Source organism: Botryllus schlosseri, chromosome 15 (assembly GCF_051294905.1).
Source record: "Botryllus schlosseri isolate E-star chromosome 15, Bs_hap1, whole genome shotgun sequence".
NCBI classification, from domain to species: domain Eukaryota; kingdom Metazoa; phylum Chordata; class Ascidiacea; order Stolidobranchia; family Styelidae; genus Botryllus; species Botryllus schlosseri.
The window spans coordinates 1625968-1649830 of NC_137250.1; the positions used below are offsets into that span (position 1 = coordinate 1625968).

A 23863-nucleotide genomic window follows, 5' to 3' on the forward strand; every position below is an offset into this window, starting at 1 on the left:
TTCGGTAATATATTTTCCGAAGGCGATTTTGCAGCAGACATATAGACACTATAGACCGTAAGCCGTATGTGTCGTGTGACAGTCTCCAGCCTCAAGGCCAGAATCGCCCAAGCTGTACCGGGACCGAATTTCCGAGGCTGCTATCCGTAGTTCTTCAGAATGATGTTTTGGATTCAATATGACATTTCCTTGTCCAATCTATGAGATAACAATTGCGTATGTGTCCGAACTCGTTGACCTTTCCAGTTCCAGGCATACGCAATCTCTCGATTTTAGGGCTGGGCAAAATCGAGTACCTGAGTGATTCGATTCTGAATCACGTGAAATGCTTCGAGTCGAGTCGAGTTTTCGAGTATCACTCATTATGACGTCACAACAGAATTTACTATGTCAAAGTTCAAATAGGCCCCTTTTATGCCACCACGAAGAACATAATGCCAGTTATCCGTCACATTAGCGATACTTCGGTATTTTTTCGTCCACATACCGATTTCATCGCACTTCCTGACAATGTTGTGGGATGATCATGACTTAAGAAATGTGATATTTCCAGTAACGTTCGTACTTCGTAGCTTTGTACAATGTCTCTTATGCTGCGACACGGCCAATCAAGGTTTCCAGGCTTCAACAGTGGAAAATTGCATCGAAACCATAATTCTCGTTAGCAAATTAACTCTCAGTTGCGAGGAGCGTATAATATCAGTACTCGAAAAAATCGTCTTCTACTACTCGACTCGAATCATTAAAATTAATACTCGATTCAGATTCGAGTACTCGAATCATTGTGCCCAGCCCTACTCGATTTATAGTCATTTCCATTTCTGCAGATAAGTAGTCAGGTCAAGTGCGAACATGAATCGTGTTGAATCTTTGCTCCGTACGCCGTTTAGCCAGCTGCCTTTAGAGCAAAAATTAGAGGTAAAGCGACTAGGTCCGTATCAGCCTAGAAATTGCCCATTGATCCAATCGTACGCCGGAGGAAAGCGCACTCGTGCCTTTTCTTCAGCGCATTTCGATAAAAATGAATGGCTTACTTATGGCGAGGATAAAAACGCCCTGTTTTGCCCCTTCGAGGCCACGATGAGAAGGAATGCTCTCTCAATAGGGGGGTATTTTTGGATCTAATTAAATACACGGCTTCCATTGATAGCATTTTGCGCGAACATCTCGACACCGCGACAGTAGCTAAGGGTACCTCAAAGACTATTCAAAATGATGTGCTTGATTCGATATATCACATCTATCTACAGCATTTGTTTACCGAGATTGTTGACGCTGAATTTCTATCTATTCAGTCTGACGAAACAACTGACATTACGTGTTTGTCACAACTAGTCGTGATTTTTCGGTTCACGAAATTTGGTATGCCAGTCGAACGATTCCACAGCTTTGTGGCTGTTGACGATCACACTGCTGTCGGAATTTCTTACGTATTAAAAAAAACATTACAGCCCTATTCAGTTGAGTCGAAACTTATTGCGCAAACCTACGACGGCGCAGCAGTCATGAGCGGATCGCGACATAGCGTACCAGTTTTAATGAAAGAAGTTTACCCGCATGCGCATTTTTTGCATTGCTACGCGCATCAGCTCAATCTTGTAGTGAAAAAAATGTGCTTAGGAATATCTTCTGTCAAGATATTCTTTGCAAATCTTTCAGGGTTCTCCTCCTTTTTCTCTGTTTCGCCAAAGCGATCTGATCTATTGCGCGACATATGCAAGCACCGGTTACCTAGATGCGTATCAACACGGCGGAAATTTCAATCCAGAGTTGTGCAACGAGTGTCAGAGAGTAGGGTGGAGCTTCTGAAATGCTTCTCAGTGATTGAGAGCTCTCCTGTCTGGGATGATACTTCCATACGTGAAGCGGCGGGGCTTAAACGACTCCTGGAAGACGAAGAATTTTTGTTCTTTTTGAAGCTTTTTTGTGACATCTTCATGCACGTCGATACACTGTACAGCACTTTTCAGTCGCGTATGGCCGATGGTACTACTGCGCAATTGTGTATTGCACATTTTTGTGAGGCAATTTCGCATATCCGGGCGAATGTACACTTCGCTGGTGACACAACGCTTTTACGTCGTGGGATAAGTGTGCAAAACCTGCTTGTTGCGGCTTACGAATGTTGCGATATACTGATGTCCTAAATCCAACATCGTCTGAATAGTGACCAGTTGGTTACTTTCGCCCTGTTAAATCCGAGAAATTTCCCTGCCTACAAAATTCATTTTCCTTCTGGACTACTGCGCAGCGTGCCTCGTTATTACCCGATGATCGACATTGCTCGGTTGGAGAGCGAGTTGACTTGTTTGTATTCTAACACATCCTTTTCGGAAATTAAAACCACTAGTGAACTTTCAAAATTCCTAGTTGAAAATTCGCTTTCGATCAACTTTGCTACAGTAACTAGCTTTCTGAATATCATTTTGACCACCCCGATTTCATCCGCGGTATCCGAGCGCAGTTTCAGCACATTGAAACGTATCAAGACCTTACTCAGAAACAGGATGGGCCAAGATAGGCTTAATGCGTTGGCTGTTCTCTCGATTCACAACGACGTGGTTCTGGGAATTCCAGATTTCAATAAACTCGTTATTGAACATTTTGCTAATAAGAAATCACGTCGCGCACAATACTTATACAAGACATAAATTAATGCTGGTGGGCGGACGACTGTACACATCATGTTCTTTCCGAATAATTTCAATCAAGTGAGCCCAGGTAACTCAACCATGTCTATGGCTAAGGAAAAGTGAGTGGTTTTCATCCTTATTACTCGAGGCACACTGACAGTTAATTTACCGATATATTTTGTTATGGCTATGGAAAAAAAGTGAAAAATTCATCAAGATGAAATAATTTATTCATGAAATTGTTTAATGCGATATGTGCTCGCATTTCAATTTAACACAATGCTTTGATTCCTGCTTGAATGATGGCAGGCAGACTCGCAATTAATCTTCCATGGATAACAGCTGACTTTTTATAATGTTTTACGTTTATGGGTGCCACCGCTTTGATTGCCTATCCCCCGGTCGTAACGCATCAGGATCGTGTACCAAACACTTTCGGACGAGGGCAAATCGATTTGACTCGCTTTCGGGACGAGAATCCATATACAAATCGGGTCGGAGGCGCTGCAGCACTTTACAGAATTGCTGAGCATGGAACGATTAAAACACCACAAGGTGTCATGCGAATGCTCTTTGTAGGTAGTTGGTCTGTGTATTTTTGGTATAGTCTTACTCGGCGCTTGCGTAATCTCTACCACGAAATCATAACGCATGCTACTAAGGATAACCTGATGATTGATTCGTGGCATGGGAACGATTCTTAGTTCGCGTACATTTTGTAAAATAATCATTTGAATAAAAAACAATGAATAAAACATTTGTTACCGCACTTCAAGTCACGCCACCGGCAAACCTCTCGCGGCACCTACGTTAAAAATCATTGTTTACGGGAAATTCATGTGGCCATCATGAACGTTGAAAAACGCTACTGTGACGTCATATTGATAACAAGTCGCTTGCGGCCCTTGCCCCACCACCCGATATTGTCACGAGCCGCCACTGCAAAATGATAACGAAAATTCGCATAAATGTAGGGGGGGGCCTCATAAAATCAAAGCAAGCTATTTATCTGATGCAGAAATGTAATGATCGACTGCTGTTTACAGTACCAGATGCTACATGGGTACATATATTTTCACGGTTATTCGTAAAATGATAACCAAAAATCGCATAAATGAAGAAGGCCCTCCTCATAAAATCAAAGTAAGTCATTTTAGCAGGTGCAGAAATTTAATAATTGACTACTGTTTACGGTATTATATTCTACAGGGGTACATGTATTTTCAGTTATTTGCAAAATGATAACATTCGCGTAAATGTAGGGGCCCCTTTAGCTACTGTCAAAATGGATAGAGATCATAAAATCAAAGTGAGCTCTTGCAACTAGTGCAGAAATTTAATGATCGACTACTGCTTACGGTACTATATTTTACATATGTAGGCAGTAGGCCTACATGTGTTTTCACGGCTATTTGCAAAATGATAACTAAAATTTGCATAAATGTAGGAGGAGGGGGCCCCCCTATAAAATCAAAGTAAGCTCTTTTAGCGGGTTGACTACTGTTTACGGTATTATATTCTACATGGGTACATGTATTTTCGCAGTTATCTGCAAAATGATAACATTCGCGTAAATGTAGGAGGGGGCTCTTTAACTAATGGCAAAATGGATAGAGATTATAAAATCGAAGTGAGCTCTTGCACCAAGTGCAGGAATTTAATGATCGACAATTGCTTACAGTACCATATTCTACATTGGTGCATGGATTTTTGTGGTTATTCGTAAAATGATAACTAAAAATGTGGATTGATGTTTGACCCCTCTTTACGATACAATACCAAGATTCTTTATGGATACAAGGATTCCGCGGTTATTCGGGAAATGGTAATACTTGAAAAAAAGCGCGTAAACCGGAGAAATAGTTGAAAAAAGCGCGTAAACTGAGGAGGGAGGCCCCTCGAAAGCGCGTAAATTCACCAGGGGGGCCCTAGGCGACCGCCTACCTCGCCTACCCCAAAAGCCACCACTGTTCTTGCGCCATACGCTCAAAAATGTTTTGTCTAAACTTGGTGTACGGCCTTTTTCCATCTTTTCTCGACGCCTCTAATCACAACGAGGTGAAGAAGTTTGGTTTATCACCCTAGTGGAGCAGGTACAATTTTTTTTTGGGGGGGGGGGGCTGACGAAGTGATGTTTTGGCCCTGCGTAAAGGTAAACCTAGACCTGGGCCGTCGTGAGATCAGTAAAGCACTTTATAATAAACACGGAGTTGCTGGAGCAGATTATTTATGGCGAAAAGTATGGAATGTGATATGCCATGCCTCGTATAAATACAAAATATGTACGAAAACGCTTTTTCATGCTAATATAATTTTCTACTGTCCTTATTTTTGGGTCCATATCAATGGCAACCCTGGTAATAACGTCCTCAACCACAGGCGCAAGCTGGAATTGTATCATATTAATTTGTAAATGGGTAATGTATTGCATTATGTCAATTCGTTTCTCTATTCTCGATTTTGGCTAGTAGGCCTAACTATAATCCGAGGTCATGCAATAACTTACGTATAAGTTGAGCATTTATACGTATACGTGAGCAATAAAGCGCCTCCTTGCCTCTATATACAACTCTATATTCGTTCATAGGCCCAGAATCAATAACCACTCAATCTGTATCTCAGACAGCTAGCAAAATGCAATGTCGTAATCATGCCTCATACTTCGAAAAGGCAATTTGACTTGAATTGTGTCTTGACTCGTGACTTGACTTGACTCGACTTGACTCGAGTCACCTCCAAAATTTGAGTGACTTGATTTGACTCGAGTCACCTTCGAAAATCGATTGACTTTACTTGACTCGAGTCAAAATGTGCAATGACTCGAAATGACTCGTGACTCGAAGGTAGTGACTTGATCCCAACACTGGCATGCATATACATACATACAACGAAATATTCCCGAGGGTCAGAGTTGAGCTGCTTAAATCGCGATAACTCCCAATGTGATGTTAGATCGTGCGGTTTTTGCGAGGAAAACAACGAATTCATTCGCATACCACTGTGTTATTATGTCGCTCTATGAAATTTTTCGTTTGCAAACAGTTCCCATTTCCCCTTTGATACACATAATTTATAAAACACAGGTTGAAGTAACCAGATATAGTATAATCGTTTTGTTATAAATGTACAACAACAATGAGTCAATGTGAATGCGAGGTAATTAATGCAAATTGCGATATTGCATTTATGGCAAGTCTTGTCGAAATTGATCACGTGCTTTGATCTGGAAGTATCCCGCAACGTATTCAATGGATTCGTTCATATTTGCTGTATTTGAAAACATCGAATGATGGAGTCTTACATGCAGCCGCGGCCCGCAGCTGTTCCAATCAACTCCTTGTCTGGTCTGATCCAAATGCTGTTTTTAAAGTGTTGAACATTTTTCCAAAGAACATTAATAGTAATTTCTGAGATTTTGTCTAAAGTGCTATCCATGACTTTTGTAACGAGTAATGGGACCAAGCAGGTGATGTTGGACAGTTTCAATAGTTATATGACTAGTATTTAGTTTTAATCAATTTTACTTGCCTCAAATATGTTAATGTTGCACGATATTAAGAATGCACTAAACTCTGAAACGTTTATACATTGTGTTTGCAAGAGCAAGTAATGCTCTAATACAGTGCTTTTCAACCTGTGTGACTGTTCGCACTCGTGCGAATGAAAAAAATTGAAGTGCGAATGAGGAAGGTGATGCGAATAGTGCGAATGAAAATCCTGATCAAGTGCGAATGGAAACCGTGATTAAATGTACACTTTTCTGACGTGGAAAAATTCAAATAAACCTATTAGGAAATTTAGGATCAGTGTAACTTTTGTAGTTGCGAGGCAATTGTAAAAACTTAATACGACGCACCACTAATCGTAGCTCTTACAAACTATAATTATTACGTAACCAAAAGCCTGGTTAGGAAGATGGTGTAGTCACGAGTGGCAGTATGGAGATCTCTACAATCTCTACAGTGGCAGACATACAGTACATCAGCCCGTCTGAGCCTGTGACAAGCTTGAAAAAATCACGTCAAAGTGAATTTCTGCTTTCTTTCGCTAAACAATCATCAGATTTTCGTAATAGCTGTTCGATTCGCGCAAGGCACGAGGACAGCAGTAAATACTATCATTACAGACTCACATTTGCAAGTTCACTGCAACGAAAATTTTCACCCCTGCTAGGGTTGTTAAAGTATGGACCGTAAAGGGTATAATTTTGGTCGACACGGTGCGAGAGCTATCTGTTCATATGTATGTAATATATATTGTTTTGTTTTTAATCCTGCGATCGTTTTTACATATCCCAGGTCACTGTGTTGGGTACTGTAGCCGATAAGCGAGACATGCAGTAGATATCGCTTCATCATGAGTGTTCATGATAAGATTTGTCGGACTGTTTTTTCCGGAAAACATGGTCGAAGACCATTGGGATGAACTAGCGTAGCGGTGAGCAAGGAGCGAGTTCAGGTCTATGAGACTCATTCATTTTGAGGCCAACCCCCTCTGCGTCGAGGCACCCGAAGACGTAAACATTTGGCAAGAAAGGCGAGTAGTATATATGATCGGTCGTGACATGCCTGGGGTTCTTATGGGCCCTCTGGTGATGTGCCTCGAAACTCGTGTTGGTGATGTTACCCTTTAGACCCCCATATCGCTCGTGATGTGGCATGTGTTCTTATGGGTGTGGTGATGATGGTACCCTTTCAAGTAACGAGACTTACTCTCTCGTTTCGCCAGACAGCATCGCTGCGTCTCAATGCCAATCTCCATAACAATGGAAAATTCTAGGCTGATTGTGGGGGTTCCAGGGCCGCGAGCGGAATAAAATTTATATTTTCGTAATCACTGAGCCGTGAGATTTGGTTGTCTCGACACCATATAGGACACTATGTATACATACTCGACACCGTGCAAGAGATGCCTATACCTGAAAGGCCGATTCGCGGTCGCACCCATAAGAAGACATGGCGAATCACCAGAGACCCCGTAAGAATACATGACAGGCACATCATCGCCGCAGCCTACACCTGAAAGTACGAATCACCACCACGAGTTTTCACGGCACATCTTCGCCGCAGACTATACCTGAAAGGGTACCATCATCACCACAGCCATAAGCATAAGCACATATGACACATCACGAGCGATAGGGGGGTCTAAAGTGTACCATCACCACCACGAGTTTTCACGGCACATCATCGCCGCAGCCTATACCTGAAAGAGTACCATCATCACCGCAGCCATAAAAACACATGACACATCACGAGCAATAGGGGGGGGGGGGGGTAAAGGGTACCATCACCAACACGAGTTTCGAGGCACATAACCAGAGGGCCCATAAGAACCCCAGGCATGTCACGACCGATCATATATACTACTAAGGCTCTGCTAAAATGCGAAGCCAAAACATTAGCGGCGTCTAAACCAAGGTCTAAAAATGACCGATGATGGATGGCCAAACCTTTCGAGATGGATTGGGTATGCTCCGTTGTCGACACGGTGAGTCCCATTTCTTGCAATCTGAGTAGACAGTAGTATAACTGCGACACGCAGATGAATGTAGTTCGCCGTAATTTGAAATCGCGTGCGTCAGACATGTTCTGTAGAGCTGTGTTGGGTAGAATTGTGATGTGTGCGCTCTACGTCATACATTCCCGTAAAATCGTTGCATACAATTGTAACATCAAAAGGAAATTTATTTTCATGGGTGAGACTCGGGTCGCCGGATGCCACAAAAACTCTGATTTTGGTGGTAGTCTAAAAGCTACTTTACCGTCATTAAACTGTTATGATTTCTCAAGTTAGATTGAGCTACGGAGTAGAGCATACGGTAACGTGAGTTATTTGCTATTCTCATAAACTTGCAAGACAGAAGTTGGAGCAACGTATCATCAGGTAGCGAGCTCTAATGTGCCTACTCTCATTAATCGTTTTGCATCTTATATTCCAAAGACACGAGGCAAAAGCCTCAACACAAACTTGTGCATTTTTCCTCCTTTCGACAAACTTGAGCATCGCGGGGCCTTTCTGTCAGTTCTCAAACACGATTTCCGCCAGCAAGCATTTTGCACTTGCGAAAAATACGCGGTATTTCGGATAGGAGTGCTTAACAGATTTTAAGACTTGGTCATCCAAGCCCTAGTAGACGTTCTTGTACGAACTCCCAACATGATTGTTTGGCTGAGAAGGGCTTTAGTGAAATAATTGATTGCAAAACGAGCGACAAAAGTTGCATTTTAATGAGACACTTGATAGCTTAAGCTACATACTCGCCAAGTTTTTGCACATCTGAACAAAATGTTGTTAAGTAGGCCTATCTTCATCTTTTTTTGTACAACAATTTTCGATTAGTTTGTGCGAATGAAATTTATTTTTCAAAAAAAAAAAGTGCGAATGGAGCTCAAAAAGGTTGAAAAGCACTCCTCCAATATAAGTTATAACAAGCTTGCAGCTAATGAATTATCGGTATAGTTTAGGCCTCCTGGTGTAATTCGTCATGAAATTCCGGATACAGCATGATCAACAATATAACAACATGTCGCTCATTACGATTACGAGTTGAAAAGTGTCCCTTTTTTATCACGGCTGTTTGAGTTGACAAAGAGTCTGTTGTACTCGTTCGCTGTCGTAACTGTTGCAAGCACATAATGTTAGTTTGCATTATGTGATTAGGAAAGTTTGAATATAATACATAGCATGTATAGAAGAGAATTGATCAGCACAAGTGTTATACTTCGTCTAGGAAATTCGTTTATTCAATCCGCCATTGGATCCTTACTTTTTTCCATATTGCAAATATGAGCTCAACAACATTAAAATACGCTCGATGCTATTTTGTGTGTATTTTGAATTGAGAAGAACAGCTCAACTAGCACTGATTTGATCAGTCATAAGAAAACATAACGATTATGCGAGTTTTCTGTAAAAAATTGCTATTCGATAATACTGATACATTCTAGGTTCGCCATAACACCGACTTTCACGCCACTGCTAAAATATAGTGCAACATGTACCGCTTGTGGGAAAAAATTTGTTGCCAAATCTACGACTAGTGGTGCGTCGTAAGTTAACAAGTTTTTGTAAGTGTGTCACAACTACAAAAGTTAGGGAGACACTTCCCTTGAATTTCTTATGTGATTCATTTGAATTATTTAATGGCAAAAAATTTTCATCCGCATTCACCTGAATTTTCATTCACATCATCAACTGCTATTCTGTCATTCGCGCAAGTGCGTACCATCCCACAGGTGGAAAAGCACTGGTCTTTTCGTTAACATTACTCGTCAACCATTGAATCGCAGGCTTACACCGTTTATCATTAATGTGTAGGAGGAATGTGTTGCATCATATCAATTTGTTGCAAGTTTCTGCGGTTTCGTATTCTATCCTACATTATGGCTGATATTTATAAGCTGAGGCTATACAGTTACGTGCGCAGTTTACTAGTTCAACTCTGTATTCATTCCTCGTATCATGATAAATGGCGACTAAGTCTATATTTGAAACAGATAACAAAGTGCCATGACTGTGAATCATGCCTTTTATTTCAACAATTCAACTGATTGACTTGACTTGAGTCGAGTCACTTTCGAAGATCGATTGACTTTATTTGACTCGAGTTAATATGTGCAATGAATCGGGATAACCGATGACTCGAAGCTATAGTTACTTTTTCCTAACTCTTCTATATAAAAATAAAAGAAATGATTTCGTTTTTGCTTATAATGAAACTATCCGCGAATCTGTCAGTTCCACATCAGAATTAGGGCTGGGCACAATGATTCGAGTACTCGAATCTGAATCGAGTAATAATTTTAATGATTCGAGTGGAGTAGTAAAAGACGATTTTTTCGAGTACTGAAATTGCACGATCCTCGCAACTGAAAGTTAATGAACCAGCGAGAATTGCAGTTTAGATAATATTTTCCACTGAGGAAACCTTGAAACCTTGATTGGCCGTGTCGTAGCATGATGGACATAGTACAAAGCTACGAACGTTACTGGAAATAACACATTTCCGAAGTCATGATCGTTCCACAACATTGTCAAGAAGTGCAATGAAGTCGGTATGGTCGAAAACATACCGAAGTATCATTAATGTGACGGGTAACAGGCATTATGTTCTTCGCGGTGGCATAAAAGGTACATCTTTGAACTTTGACATAGTTCATTCTGTTGTGACGTCATAATGAGTGATACTCGAATACTCGACTCGACTCGAAGCATTTTACGTGATTCAGAATCGAATCACTCAGGTACTCGATTTTGCCCAGCCCTAATCAGAATAAAGAATATTTGATATTATTTCGACCATGCGTATTTCACTGTATGTTGATCATGACTTCACAGATATGTTATTTCCACAACGTTTGTAGCTTCGTCCCACATGATTCGTATGCTGCGATACGGCCAAAGAGGTATCAAAGCTTATTAGACTGGAAAATGCTATCCAAATTATAATTTTAGTCGACAAATTCAGTATCAGTGACGAAGAACGTATCATTTCAGAACACGAAAAAAACATCTTTCACTACTCGACTCGAATCACTAGAATAAATACTCGATTCAGATTCGAGTACTTGAATCACTGTGTCCAGCCCTTGCTATAACGAACACTGTAAAAAATAAAGGTGGGTTTTTGGCTAAAATTGAGGTGGAAACGATAATTCCTCCTTTCATGAGAGGTAGGAACATGCTATACACCTCTGAAGAAGGCGAAGTACGTCTTCCCACCTCCGGCAATAGATCTTCCACCTCCCAAAACCCTCCTATAAAGTGATATACGATACATCACTTTATAAGGAGGGTTTTTGGGGGTGGAAGATGTATTTTCGCGCGAGATCATATACTGCGTCGTCGTCAACAAATATACAAAAGCTGTCGTAACGTTGTTTTTGGTAAACCCGTGATATATTACGAATGCTGCGGAACGAGCCCCCTATGACTTGGAACGGCAGTCCGAACACATGGCGTCAGATGACGTGCGCGTAAGTTGACGAGTTCTGCTTAGCTGATTGGTCATGCAACGGAAATTTATTAATGTTTGGGTTGCTACATACGTTCGTGAATGTCCGGAATTTCAGTGCAATTAAATTCAATTTCCAGGTTTTTCGAAATCAGTAATTTTTTATAATTTATGAAAATCTGCACAGCTCCGACAGTATCGAACATGTCCACATTCAAATCAAAATACACACAATTTATACTGAATCAATACTATAGTCAGACCAAGATTACAGGACCACAGCCTGACTTATCGATCTCGCTTTCAACCACATTTTTATCACCTGATAATGAATCTGAATGCGAATGCATAATTGTAAAAGACGTCCATCTGTAGTCGATCATGATCACGCACGATTCAACAATGCTGAAGAGAGAGACTTTATTACACGTCCGTCCCCCGAAGCGGTCAGTAGCAAAAGCGGAAGTGAAAGCACGATGCGATGATACTACAACTGACGTAAGGAGCAGTATAGAACACAGCTGCTACACTATACCGATCAAACTTGAGAAGTGCCTATAGCAGTAGTCTCACAAAATACCATAAAAAAGTTAAAAATCATCAACAAAACCGCAAACACGGGCATGACCGCACCACATTAGCAGAACACTAGCCCCAAACTAACATCAATGAACAAATTCCCTAAACTAAAACCCTAACAACGCCGCGCCATATCACGGGGAGAATTACCGAACCGGGAGAGACACAAGCTCCATCCCTTCCACGCGCGCTTACATCAGTTTCGCCAGTGAAACAGTTATTATGAAGTGAAGCAGCCAGTCAAGTCTTCAAACTTCTCATATTGATGCAAAACTGCTTCTTCAATCGGTTCAGATAGCCAATGCCGTAATCGAATTTCTGCCAATCTTTCAGCATACCGTTACTGTCCAGGAATCTTGAGAATTGCAGCCAAATTAATGAAGTAACGGTTTTAGCGTGCTCGCCATTATAAAAACCTCCGTCTATACTTGATCACACACGATTCAACAAAGCTGCAGAGACTTTAGGCTACTACAAGTCCGTCCGCCAAAGAGGCCAAAAGCAAAAGAGGAAGTGAAAGCACGATGAAATGAATTCAGAGATGGGCGGATTCCAGATTTGGGGAATCTGTATCCGTCCCGATCCAACAGTCAAATAGGATTTCGGAGTCCGACAGCTGAGTAACAAAATTAAGATCCGAAAAAAATCCTGCTATTGCTTTAGTGCTATTTCACATAAATATAGCCTGCAAAACAGATATGAACATTATAATCAAAAAATTAGTATCAACAAATGCCTTACAAGGGTTTATATATATTACATCTCAAATCAATAATCTTAGGTACTGTATATATTTTGAATATAAATGCAAGTGGTAGGAACTAGGCAGGGAAAATAAGATAAAAAGACTGCGAGAACAGAGAAAGCAATATTAGTTGCTTTACGGAGAGGGTAAACATAAGTAACCCAGGCATGCCATGATGCATTGCTGATGCCAACAACAAAATTAAATATTGTGTTACTGTGACTTGGCCAAGACCACTAGGCCTCCTACCATAATACTCCTGAAAAATGATAATAAATTTTCACAAGAAGTAAGCAGTCACAGAACAGCCATGTATCAAACAAAATGGATGATTCAATCAAAATTATCACTTGATAAAGCAGCAAAGCAATGAATAGGAAATATAAATATTATTATATAACCAGCATGATGATGTGCGCAATCAATCAGAGAGTACCGGTAGTGCTTTAGTTCCAGTGTGTTTCCGAAATCATAAACATGACCAATTGACCATGCCAGCATATATTCATACATTACCTCACCACACAATCATTCCAAATGACAGCAGAAATCAGAACCACCAGTTACGGTACCTCTGCAACAACACCGACACCTCGCTCTTCTGTCATCCTGACAACTGATATCATGTAACCTAATGGCTGATGAACAGGCAGTATAAGAATCAATGTCTGACGAACAACTGAATTCGAAAACAAACACTTCTGCAGCTCGCTTGCAGGAACCTGCCGCCGTCCTCGTTCAGCATTCATCATCACATCACTGGCACTGCACAGAAACTTCACTATGTTGCTTACGCATTTCAAAGACGTGACTGGTATCAGTGGTTTCAACGTAGTCATATATTCCCGGAACCAGCTTGGGCTTGATCCATAGCAATGAATGCATTTAACTACGAAATTAATATCGAATAATACATACTAAATTAATGCAACGCATCAGTTACTTGCGCGGCGATTCCGTGAAGTCAGCTGAGTTTCCGCGGGAACCACATTCTCAAGGGAAACCCTGTTCAACTATAGAGTATGACTGGAGTGACGACTCGATTGTTCTCCCATTGTTAGCCGGCAGAATGGTCACGGTCAGATGGATCCACCCAAAACAGGATAGCTCGGTGCTTGTTTCAATGGCGTTCAAGGCGATTCTTCGTGTATTTCTTGAAGTTGCGTCGGAATTAGTTAGACAGTTCAACATTTAGGTAGCGGTGGTGAGTCGTTATGACTAGTGAATAATATTGTGTAGCCTATGTTACATTTCTCACGAGATTGATGTGATATTGTGGCTTTGATCCTTTGTAGAATTTGCTACGTATATGAATATAATGACAGAAGGTATAGAATATCTGATTCGTGTGCATTGGCTATTGTGAGATGAACTCATGGAAAGAAAGACTGAAGAATACTACAAAGTGAACAAGTGGAAAGATCTTGAACTATACCGATATGCAATTCACAATATCGTTGATTGAAAATATGTCCTATATTAACTGCAGAAACTCGAGTATGAATATAACAAATAATATTGCAACTGTCTTGTAGTCTTATATATTGCCTGTCCGATAACCGCAGAAACTTGAGTATGACTAGCAGGACCGTAACTGCCGCACCCCAAACCCCCCAATTGGGGGGGGGCGAGCTCGAAGGGGGCCCAAAATTATTTCGCAAATTAGCATAGATTATTGAGCATTTTTCAAAAACTTATGCAACTTTTTCAAAAAATTTTCGCGTTGCGTGTGATTTCAAGTTGCCAACTTTCTTAGTTATTTGGTAGCCTACTCTTCCCAAGACAAAATACGCAGGATTTATCGAAATGGACATATCGGCGAGACATTTAAAGTTTTAGAACATGTAACATGCGACTTCAAGAAGTGTGCCAGAACGATCAGCTGCGAGAAAACCCGGGCCAAAAAGGACTGCCCGCGTACGCTGACCGAAAACTTCGTTATATATGCAAAATGCATATAGGTTTAATTTTCCATAGGCGCCTAAATGACTGGCGCCGAATGTTTCTGTCTTGGCAATCTGAACCTCAGAAGACAAATACCATTCCGCAGGGAAAAATTGTATGCCCGTAAAGAAATACCAATTTGAAATCGCGTGCGTCTTTAGTCTAGTACATTTGGGCGAGTCTGTATTTTTTGATATAACAGACAGGAGATCACGAAATGACATCATGAAACGAAGTCATACCAACGGGGCCGCCCGCCCGAATATGTTTAATTATTATTTATGGACCCTACAGTTTCCAAGCCACCTCATTCAGCTCTACCGGTAAATCTGACAACGTGAACAGAGAGAACAAGAAATTGATAGCAATATATTTGCAATTCCCAATATTATTGACCGATTTTATCATGAATTATCGAATATTTTCGCGCTTCGCGCTGGCTCACTACACTGTGGCCCTTATTTCGTGACAAAAGCGAACAACGTGATGGGGGGGGGGGGGTTATCACCCTATGGGAGCCCAAGACCCAAGTTTTATTGGGGGGGGGCTGGCCAAGTGCTGTTTCGTTCCTGCGAACGGGTATACGCCTGAAGATGTTCAATTATTATTGAGGGGTCCTACCATTTCAAACACACCTCACTCAGGTCTACCGTTAAATTTGATTACGTGGGCAGAGAGAGGATAAAATTGATAATAATATATATTCAATTCCCGATCATATTGACCGATTAAATCATGAATTTTGAAATTTTTTGCGCTTCGCGCGTGTGGACGTCCAAAGCTGCCCCACTAAACGGACGGTGAACACAGATGATGAGTAGTGGTACACAGCGTATAGCCAATGGGGGGTCTGGGGGGCGAAGTCCCCTAGAAGTTCGGTTTATCACCCTATAAGGGGCCCATGACCAACGTTTTTGGGGGGGGCTGACGAAGTGCTGTTACGCCCCTGGTGACTAGAACAAGAGCCTTGTGTAATGGTAATGTACTGCTTGAGCTCGACTTACAATAGCCAGAGCTTACTCCTTGAAAGTGTGCAAAATCGCACTTGAAGGGAACTCGTTGTCATTGCGAAGAACACAGGAAGACGTCTGCCGGTCGACATTAGTAGTAAGCCAATGCACCACGTCAAGGTTTCAACCAACGCATTGGTTTCCTTTTTTAGGTAGGGAACCTCAATGTGGATAGGCAGCATTTGCCACAGAGAGAAAAACTACCATACTAAAAGAGCATATTGTTCATTTTTTTTCAAGCCATCTCGCAAACTTTTGGAAAATTTGGAGGACTTTATTTGCTTCTCATGCAATGCAAACTTTGCAAAATTGTGAGACAAGATGTTATTCAAGTGTCTCATTGCCTTGTCCATGACATCCTCAACCTCATTTAGGTCTGAGTCAGATTGAAGTGACACAGTATGAATTAATTTGCTAAAGAATGGATCACAGTGAATTGCGTCAAGTACCCTGAAAAAATTAATCTTTTTCAGGGGTTTTGCCATTTCTTTACTGTAGATAACATATAAGCGGAGAACCATGCCATGAAACTGTTTAGACGGGCTCTTCAATCCACCGACTTTTTTCTGCATCACTTTAATGAGGTTTCCCGATGGCGCTGCAGATGTTAGGCATGTGGCAATTGATTCGTTACCTTGCTTAGAAATGGCTCCCAAAAGCACTCCACCAATATATTCAAGTATGTCTAAAAACATGTCAAATTTTTTCCGTGGAAAGGCAAAGTATCAAAGGCTATTTACTTACCAGATTCCTTGCTGTTGAATCCTCCAATCTCTGTGATTGGATCCTGTTCTTTACCGCACACGAGAGAATCAAACATTTTCAAAAGTAATGCTGAAGCTGGCAATTGCGGCAAACCCAGCAACTTGTTCGCTTGGTGACAGATATTAGAATAATGTTTGCACCAAGTTTGCAATATTCAGAATGGAGTTGTTTCACCAATGGAACAGCTTTGGTCACGTCTAGTTCCCCGAATGATGGGGCGCAGTCAAAGTATTTTTTAGTATTTACACAAGCCCTCTTCAAAACAGCAATTACAGCATCCTCAGATATATCCCAAGTACTGGTGGGAACTTTATGATTTTTGTAATGTTTTTTCAGAGCTTTCACAGTCGGAAAGGATGCATCGCATTCCTCACAAATCACACCTATCCAGTTATCGAATCCTTCGAAACATTCTTCAATTTCCATTTCAGTCAGTCCCTCCCAGTCATCCCAAAGTGATGCAGCTGAATCAGTCATGATACCGTTTTCTATCCGTGACGAAATATGATCTAAATCTGGCGAAAAATATAACAGAGGCTACACAGTATTATTCACTGGTCATAGCGACTCGCCACCGCTTCCTACATGTTGAACTGTCTAACTATTTCCGACGCAACTACAAGAAATACACGAAGAATCGCCTTAAACGCCATTTAAGCAAGCACTGAGCTATCCTGTTTTGGGTGGATCCATCTGACCGTGACCATTCTGCCGGCTAACAATGGGAGAACAATCGAGTCGTCACTCCAGTCATACTCTATAGTTCAACCATCGAGTTTCATAAACACCAATTTGCTTATGGTTCGACTTACATCCTACTATCCTATTCAGTCAATTTCTAGTCTGTACTCAATATTGATAGTTATAATATTTATTTAGTGTACTAAGTAGTAAGTCGAACACAAAAAGCGAAGATTCTAATATCTCATGCTGACTGATCAGCCATGTCGGTTACGCTTTAATTAATCAGCGTTCGAACCTCGAAGCAGACAGATCGAAGAGACCGCGTTGGCGGCGCATGTCTTCTCCTCTTGAACTTCATTATGAAGCGAATTCTTATGAGTTGTGCTTATTCTTACTACACAGGCAGTTGTACTTTGTACACAGTTGTACTTTTTAAATATGAACCGCTTCTTCCTGTGAAGGAATGCGGTATGAACGCATTCTGTTCTCGCTAGCATAAACCCGTATATAGTTGCTCAACTGTTACTGTCGTTGTCGGCTGTCTGACGATCGGCCGCCATATTGGAGAATGGAGATTACATTACGCCACGTGAAGAAATGGAAGGTGAGACGATAATGGACTGATGAATGAATTTTCATGCTTCAAACTTGCCTTTCAAATTTACATGCTTAAGTCAGAGTGAGCTTTGTTTCAGTTCAGTTGAAATAATTGTTTGAAAATTTTAGAAGTAACTGCAATTTATGGTCATTTTCTAATATGAAACCATGCTATATAGTAGATCCAGTAGGGAATTGGTGTACGGAGCACAATTAGGCGACTGGCAGGCTGACTATCACTTGTAGCTGGGGCTGGACACAATGATTCGAGTACCCAAACCTGAATTTAGTATTAATTCTTATGATTCGAGTCGAGTAGTAAAATACGATATTTTCGAGTACCGGTACTGATATTACGCTTCTCTCCACTGAAAGGTAATTTATACCCGAGAATTATAGTTTCGATACTAATTTTCACAGTTGAAGCCATTGGCGGTATCGTAGCATACGAAACCTATAGTAAAAAAGCTACCAAGGTCACTGGACGTAGCATATTTCCGAAGTCATGATCATCCAACAGCATTGTCACCAAGTCGAATTAAATTGGTGAAGTCGAAAAATACCAAAGCATTTTATATGTGATGGATAAAAGGCATTAAATTCTTGGTGGTGGCATAAACTGTACATATTTTAACTTTGACATCTTACATTCTGGTATGACGTCATAATGAGTGATACTTGATTACTTGACCCGACTCGAAGCATATTACGTGATTAAGAATTGAATCACTCAGGTACTCGATTTTGCCCAGCCCTACTAGTAGCATGGAAAGTTCGACTGGCTCACCAAGGCAAAGTAAAGCCTATAAATTCAAATCTGCTCATTTTTGCTGCTTCACCTGTTGAAAAATTGATTTGAGGTTCGGTTTCACAAATTTATTCTCCTAATGAAATTTTTATTCTGTTTCACTGCATATTTCAAATTTCGACTGCTTTGCAGAAAACGGTTTCGTCTTCTGTCCCTGAAGACGAGATGAGCATGATTTCCCCTCAACGCGGAATTGGTTGAAAATATGATTGATAGGATGAAGCGCAGAAGCTGACATCGATGTCCCGAAGTCAAAATGATGGATTGTGATTGGTATGTTTTTCTCTTTCTGCTATTATATCTATTACCTTTGTTGTAATAAAGCTGTTCATTTTGACATAAGCATTGATCTCTTCAAATAATTGTATTGAGTAGGTAATTTCCATCTATTAATTGGCTCTCATGATATAGGCCTGTAAAGCGTTCTTCAGTCATGTTGTAATTGCACGGCATCAATTTTCGCACTGTTTTTAATCTATACTAATCCGTCATTACGACGCGACGCGTTTACGCACTCCACTCTGCTGTATTGTAATGAGTTGATGTTGACCTGTATGTTGACCTGTATGATCAACTTGGACTTATAATATATTTTGTTTTACAGCATCTCAAAATCTAGACCGGATTGTTTCTATACCTACAAGTTTTCATGAAGGATGTGGCAATTTCTTCCAGGTTCAACAGGTACAGATTTTTATAAATATTATAAGTACCTGTTTGCTTGAAATTTGGGATGGGAAAAACTATTCCACTACTGGCACAAAATCGAGCTTCAACTGTAGTCGAGTCGTGGAGATTCGGAGACAATTTTAAATACTGAAAATTACGTTTTAAAATATCAATTATTGACTTATAGTATCAATACATTTCTCTCAATGTGGTGTATTCAACCTTTTTCAGTGAGGAGCAAACCTAAAACCGGTGTTACAAGCCCATGCTCCCTTTTCAGCTCGGTCCCACAACCCGCAGTTCTAACTCTGGGTCCGTGAAGCACATCTTTATGGTCCGTGAAGCACATCTTTATGGTGTTTGCAGACCTCTAAATTTTTAACCTGAATGATAATATAATTTGTGATTTTCTTAGCTCGGGTAAAGCATCACTTCGGATATTTCTGGGTTAGTACAGTGTAGAAGTAGTGATTTCAAATCCATGTCAAAGCTACTTCATCCAAGTAGGAAATGAAGGGCTGCAAAGTACTCAAGTAGTTTCAAAAAGTAGATATCAGCAGTTATCCGAGGTTGCTACTTCAAACTCGCCAAGATGTACCTTTGCAACTTGCAAAAAAAGGACTATTGACAAGAGGTGGATGGCGTTGCACTATTATTGAGCATGATTTGAACTAAAATTTTAGGGGTGTCTGCACGGATGCCTTGCCTTGATGGTTAAGAAAAGGGGTCCGCACCGACAAAAAAATGAGAGCCACTCTACTAAAGGTTACTGTTCGCATTAGCTGATGACTCAAAATGGTCATCACTTCCACCTGGTCAAGTCCGCATATACATTGGCCTATTTGCTATTTGATATCATTATGTTGACTGAAAATAGGATCCGCAGTGCCCTGCTGCCGGCCGGTATATTTCATAAGCTGATTACTGAAATAACATCAATGTGTGTCTGTGTGTGTGTGTGTGTTAAGTGTATGTTTGACCTGATGCTTCTTTCACATAATAATATATTTCTTTAAGACACCCACATCCGCGTGTCCTACAATTTGCTACGATACAATGAAGAAAGAGTGGACCGTCTGGTTTGATGCTGAAAAGGTGAAGAATATCGAGAGCTTCCATGAGGCATTTGCAGTGATGCTAGAGATTCATTGGATCTTCAAAATGCAGTTTCTGACTGTCATGTCAGTTTTTCTGCCGCGTTTGCCAGGTGTAAAAGACATCAGTACTACAGCTTATGCCAAACTGGATCACATTCGTGACTAATTTGCAAATAAAGGCATTGGAATGAAGGTGATTTAGTGTTTTGTGAAGGCTTAAAGTGTGGTTATATGCTGTACCTCGAGGATATCCGGGTAGGATGAAGCGGAATCCGGATAGGACAAGGTGGAAAGTTGCCCACCCTATGATGAGGTGGGAAAATAACCACCAGGTGAAATAAGGTAGAAAATTTCCCTCCTCTTTTGAAGGTTTTTTTTTGAAACACCTTAAAAGGTGGGCCCAGTTTTTAGAGTGAATGTCCAGGATTGTTAAAGAAAGCGCGGACCACCATCATTGGAGGATGAGATCTCGAGCGAAAATTTGATGAATCACCAATATGTCCTTAAAGAAATATTACAAGGACATCAATTTTGTATTCGTTTTTTTTGTCATAGAAATGCATTGTTCGCAAGAAGAATTCGAATGTCGCGATCCGTCGAGAACATGTATTCCTGCTTCATATTTCTGCGATGGATATCAGCACTGCAGGTACCGTATACTTATTGATCAGCGTAGACTTATTATCACGGCGCATGGATCTCATGAAGTTAGAGATAGTATTTACCAACATTGAATTGTAGCTAACTTTAGTATATTGCTATTGTCCTTTTGCAATAGTGATTTACATAAATTGCTGCTGTTGTATAAAAATCAGTGATCCCCCAACTTTTTCGGTTTGACGGCCAAATTTAGAATTTCAGAGTACGGTCGGGGCCGCACGAATACTACAGCTATGAAATGGACCAAAACAGTCATCATGGCTATTTTGGAGTAGTTTCATTGCCCTGGCGAGATTTCTAAACGGTACACTGTTTACCGCTACTTATCTGCTGCATTGGGTGTCCGTTGAGTGAATCAGCTTTTTTCGCCTAAAAGCGCGAAGCGCGAGAAATTCCTTTAGTTTCATAACTGAATCGGTCAATATGATCAGGAATTGCATGTATTGCTATGAATTTTCATCCTGTCTCTGTTCACGTAATCTGATTTACCGGTAGAGCTTAGTGAAGTGTGTTTGAAAAGGTATAGGCCACCTCATAGTAATTAAACATCTTCGGGGTTATACCCGTTGGCAGGAACGTAACAGCACTTCGTCAGGACCCCGGGCTCCCATAGGGTGATAAACTGACCCCGCATCACGTTGTTCGCTTTTGTCACGAAATTAAAGTTGCACTGTTCAGTGAGACAGCGCGACCCGCGAATATTTCGATGATTCATGATAAAACCGGTGAATAAGATCGGGAATTGCATGGTTGTCCTCTTTGCCCACGTAATCAGATCAATCGGTAGAGCTGAGTGAGAGGTGTCTTTGTAACTGCAGACCCCGTAAAACTAAACACCTTCGGGCAGGCGGACTCCTAAGTGTGACTTCTTTACATGATGTTATTTCGTGACCTCTTGTCTGCTATATCAAAAAATGTAGAATTGCCCAAACCTACTAAAGTGAATGATCACACGATTTCAGATTGGTATTTCTTCACTGGCATATAATTTGCTTTCCTGCGGGATGGTATTTGTCTTGTGAGGTTCAGATCGCCAAGACAAAAACATTCGGCGCCAGTCATTTAGGCGCCTATACGGACAATTAAACCTATATGTATTTTATATGTATATAACGAGGTTTTTGGCAGCATAAAAGCAGTCCTTTACGGCGAAGGCTTTCTCGCTGCCGATCGGTCTGACACACTTCTTGGAGTCACATGTTTCATGGCCTAAAACTTTATATGTCTCGGTGCGTTGTGGTGCGGTCATGGCCAACGCTGATATGCCCATTTCTATAAATCTTGCGTATTTTTTCTTGGGGAAGGGTACCCAATAATCAAGATATGTGGCGAATTAAAATCGCGCATAACGCGAAAATTTTTGAAAAAATTGCATAAAATTTCAGAAAATACTCTATAATTTATGCTAATCCACGAAATGAATTTAGGCCCCCTTCGAGCTCGGCCCTCCTCAATTGGGGGCTTTGGGGTGCGGCAGTTACGGCCCTGACTATAGAACTACCAATTATGCTGCTTGTAGCCGGCTAAGCAGTATGCATCTCGGCGTATTCAACCGTGAGCCACGTGTTGCACATCTAGTTATCATAGGGTTACCATACATCATCTTTTAAGATAATTTGTTCTCTTTTTTGATTTCATTTACAGTGTCCTCGGAAGACGCCTAAATGTCTTCTTTTTTGAGATTTTGTCTTCTTTTTTTTTGAGATTTTGGTTACATATAGGGCCAAATTCGATTGATATACATTGAGTCAGCACTGTAGGAAAGCTACGGCGGCTATTGCGGGAGCTGGACCGGAAAGTTGACGTTTTTTTCAGTCAACCACCTGTTAATGTGAAAGAAAAACTGTATTTTCCGGGAGTTGAGCCTCTTTTTCGTTTTTAATCAAGCGACCACGAAGTGGGATAATTTTCCCATTTTTTCAGGATTTTCCTCCGGTTTTGAAAGTCATCAATACCTATTTTTATCTATACGTACTGCTCGTTCAACTAGAAAGTTAGGGCACATTGCATCGGAACAGTAGTGACGTAGCGTTTGCAGTCTACACTCACAAGTTTCCTGTAATTTTATAATTAAAAACTACAGGGGTCATGCCAAGCAAGAGTATTTTATAAATATAAATTTTATTTTTTGTCAAAAATCGATTTCTTGAAATATTTTGGGGGATACATGCAGCCCTCGGGCCGCACTTGGGACATGCAACAAAGAATAGTGGAAAACATTTCAGTTCTTTTAGGTCGAACACATACTGCATAACTTGCACAGGAGTAACCAGATTATATTCAGTTATAGATTATCGAAGATAGTTATTCCTATATTGAAAAAACCCATACCAGTATATTGATATCTTGGGATATAACAAAAAATTTAGAGCAACCGACTGGCGGTTTTCCCCAGTCACTGGAGTAGTAAGGGTTGAATCGTTTGTTGCAGGCCAATCAAATTACGCCACGTCGCCTTAATTGCCACGCCTACATTGCCACATCATCCGCCCATTGCCGCACCTATAGGACGCCCATTGCCACCTCATCTGCTACGTCATCAGCCGCGGCCATTGCCACATCACATCCATCCATTGCTATATCATCGCTGCATTGATTGCCACATCTTGATACTTTTCTCAGATATTGTATTATGTGTATTTAGGACTAATATCATCCGTCCATATTTTTTAAACTTGATTTTATGTGTACAAGTTACGGTTTCTGCAGTTTCCAC

The 23863-nt window shown here is 40.8% G+C and overlaps 1 protein-coding gene and 2 long non-coding RNA genes across 4 annotated transcripts in view; 1 reads left to right on the forward strand and 2 right to left on the reverse strand.

The window, feature by feature from the left end:
- Nucleotides 1-23863, reverse strand: part of LOC145457025 (uncharacterized) — a 335179-nt gene that overhangs the window by 202722 nt on the left and 108594 nt on the right. The window lies entirely within an intron of this gene.
- LOC145457021 (uncharacterized) overlaps nucleotides 1-23863 on the reverse strand; it is a 438806-nt gene that overhangs the window by 116733 nt on the left and 298210 nt on the right. The window lies entirely within an intron of this gene.
- Nucleotides 17396-20684, forward strand: LOC145457341 (uncharacterized). Its single transcript, XR_013920849.1, has 4 exons — nucleotides 17396-17920; nucleotides 18854-18994; nucleotides 19326-19405; nucleotides 20408-20684. It is a non-coding gene; the product is annotated as an uncharacterized LOC145457341 (long non-coding RNA).